Source organism: Balaenoptera ricei, chromosome 19, assembly GCF_028023285.1.
Source record: "Balaenoptera ricei isolate mBalRic1 chromosome 19, mBalRic1.hap2, whole genome shotgun sequence".
In the NCBI taxonomy this organism is placed as follows: Eukaryota; Metazoa; Chordata; class Mammalia; order Artiodactyla; family Balaenopteridae; genus Balaenoptera; species Balaenoptera ricei.
The window spans coordinates 9400292-9403873 of record NC_082657.1 but is presented as its reverse complement, the minus strand read 5'-3'; positions in this window follow the sequence as shown (position 1 = coordinate 9403873).

The window sequence follows — 3582 nt, the reverse complement described above, 5'->3', positions numbered from 1 at the left end:
GCCCCGCCCCTCACACAGGACGACGCCCCGCCCCTCCTTCGTCTAAGCCTGCAGAGATGGTGTCAACTCAGGCAAGTTGCCGTAGCCCATTTATCCACCAGGTGGCGCTTCAAGACCGATGGTTAAAATCGCGTCAGCGGTGTCTCTCAGGGTGCGCCCATGGTCTCCACCAGGAGGCGCTCTAGGACTGACGGTTAAAATCATGAGGTTGACGGCGTTTCCTGAGCGTTCAAGGTGTGCGGGGCCCTGGCCCGCCGTCTTAAGCTCCAAAGCTCCGCCTGTGTTTTGTTTTGTTAATAAATTTATTTATTTATTTATTTTTTGGCTGCGTTGGGTCTTCGTTGCTGTGCGCAGGCAGGGGTTACTCTTTGTTGCGGAGCACAGGCTCTAGGCACAGGGGATTCAGTAGTTGTGGCATGCAGCTCAGTAGTTGTGGCTCGCAGGCTCAGTAGTTGTGGCACATGAGCTTAGTTGCTCTGGGGCATGTGGGATCTTCTCGGCTCAAACCCGAGAAGATCGGGTTTGCCCCCTCGGCCCTGTCCCCTTCGTTGGCAGGCGGATTCTTAACCACTGCACCGCAGGGAAGTCCCTCTGCCTGTGTTTTGAACGCCAGGCTGCAGAAAGTGGACTTTCCTCTAGGGCAGTGGTTCTCAAAGTAAGATCCTGAGATCAGCTGCATCAACTTAGAAATGCATATTCTCGGGCCCACCTCCAACCTACAGAATCAGAAACTCTGAGGGAGGTGCCCAACAATCTGTGTTTTAAAAGGCTCTCCAGGTGATTCTGACGCATGACCTGTTTGAGAACGCCTGCTGTGGGGTCTGAATTTCCCTTGGAGCCCTAGGGTAGCGGTTCTCAGCCCCTGGTACACTGACACATTATCTTCTTCAATCCTTACATCTGAACTGAGAGGAAAGCTCTATTATGATCCCCCTTTCAGATGAGTAAGTGGAGGCCCAGAGAGGTTAAGTAAGCAGCCCAAGGTCACACAGCTTATAAGTGGCAGTGCCAGGGTGAGCCAGGCTCCAAATCTCTCTTCCAGAAATCCCTCTTCATCTTATCCCCCCAACGATTTCCTCTTTTCCTGTCACACCACCATGGGCCCTGGGATGGGGGACTCAGGAAGTCTTCACCTGTCACAGGGTGGTATCTATCCCCTCCACGTCTGTGACTCGCTGTTTTTCTCCGTGGTGATGGTTGAATGGCGGCTGGGCCAGTCCAGATAAGCGCTGGTTTGGAGTCAAAACTCCAGTTCTGGGGCTTCTGCCCTGAAAATCTTGGCACATTTGAAACCACAGCCTGGAAGGCACCAACAGGCTGCATGTGGGGACTGGGCCCTGCTGGTGCCATTTGAAGCCCCCTTGGATTAAAAGTAATAGTGAAAGCCCTGTCTCAGGTTACTCAAGGGACCTCCCACCTTGGGGGCCTCACTGGATCCTCATGCTGGGGACCCTGAGGATGGCAAGACAGAGGAGCCTGTGTCCACTCAAAGGAGGGACAGAGATTCAGTAAGGGACAAATTTGTCCAGAGTCTCAGGGCCACTCAGAGGGGGTGTGAAGATGAGAACCTTGTGTGTGAGTTGACAAGTGTGTCTCTGAGTGTGTGTGTGTGTTTGCACATGTTGGTGGTGGGTGAAACTGCATGTGCATACATCAGTGCCCCAGTGTGGATGCCAGCGTGTGTTTGTGTCTCAACCATTAGGTGTATGTGGGTGCATGTGTCCATGTGAATGTGTGTTTGTGAGTGTGTGTATGAGTGGGCGTGTATCTCTACCCACAGAATTGTGTGGGTGTATGTATAGATCTGTGTTGATTGTAGGCTCGTGTGTGTGTGCGTGTGTGTGTGTGTGTGTGTGTATCTGGGCTGACAGGTGTTGGTGCATGGTATATTATTTCATTTCATTTCATTTTTTATTTTATTTTATTCTATTCTATTCCATTTTATTTTTCTTCAACCTGATAAAGGGCATCTGATAAAAAAAAATAGTACATCATAAACTTCATCATACTTGATTGAAGTGTTTCCTCCTAGGATTGTGAACAAGGCGAGGATGCCCAATCTATTTAACATCATATTGAAAGTCCTAGCAGGTGCATGGTGTTTTTTTGTTTTTGTTTTTGTTTTTTTTAATTAATTAATTTATTTATTTTTGGCTGCGTTGGGTCTTCGTTTCTGTGCGAGGGCATTCTCTAGTTGTGGCGAGTGCGGGCTACTCTTCATCACGGTGCGCGGGCCTCTCACTGTCACGGCCTCTCTTGTTGCGGAGCACAGGCTCCAGTCGCGCAGGCTCAGTAGTTGTGGCGCACGGGCCTAGTTGCTCCGTGGCATATGGGATCTTCCCAGACCAGGGCTTGAACCCGTGTCCCCTGCATTGGCAGGCAGATTCTCAACCACTGCGCCACCAGGGAAGCCCTTGTATGGTGTTTTAAAAGGTGGGTAATGATTTGTGTGTTTGTAAATGAGTCTTGGTGCCTCGGTGTGTGTCTGCATGTCTGTGGCTGTGTGAATGCCTGTGTGTGTCTGTGGCTGTGTGAATGCCTGTGTGTATGTGTGTGATTGTGGGTGTGTGTGTGTGTGATTGTGGGTGTGTGGGTGTGAGGGAGGGAGTGAACAATCTCCTCAGGGAGAACGGTTTCAAGATTAACAAGGGTGGGTCCGTTCATGTGACCAAGGCACAGAAGGACACTCAGCTGGCTTTGAGCAGGGTTTACCGGAAACTGCCATAGCATGAGTTCCTCTCTGAGCTCCCTGGGGCGGCGGTCCCCCCTCCCAGCTCCCTGAACTCCTCCCAGGGTCTCTCCCCATCTCTGCTTCTCCCACACCCTCCCACCTTGCAGATTCCCAAATAGGTGAGGCCCCCTGAGTCTGTGGCCAGCACTTCCCCTCCCTCCAATCCTGGCACTCAAGCCTCCTCTCTGTGGGCTCCAGAGATGGTCCCTGTGCTGTAAGGGGTTAACTCAGTGGGCTTGGCCCCTGCACATTCAAAAAAAAGAACTGGCCTCCTGGGAGGGAACCTCTAAGCCCTTGGAATGTACTGCCTGATAAGAATGTCTTTGTTTCCCCGGGGCCTTGGGGCAGAGAGTCTATGCTAACAATTCGATTTATGCTGAATGCCTGTTTTTGTTCATGGGGGGGTCTTGGGCCAGGCTGCTGAGTTTGATCTCTGGAGGGGCTGGAGACTAAGTAACCAGGCTTATGTGACCAACCCCTAATAAAAACCATAGACACCAAGGCTCAGGCAAACTCTTCAGGATACCTCTAACCCCCTAGAAAAGTCAGAATCACGTCCCAGTTTTTAAAAAGTCCCCTAGTTCATTAAAAAATGAAGATGTGTCGGGGAGTTCCCTGGTGGCCTAGTGGTTAGGATTCGGCACTTTCACTGCCATGGCCAAGGTTCAGTCCCTGGTGGGGGAACTGAGATCCCACAAACCGTGCGGCCAAAAAAAAAAAGAAGAAGAAGAAGATGTGTCGAAATATTCTGAGCACACCACTAAACAGTGGTCTAATTTGACCAGTTACATTTAAGGAAGGAAGACTTGAGTACACACTACAAATAAAGACAATCACTGCTGTGCACAAGA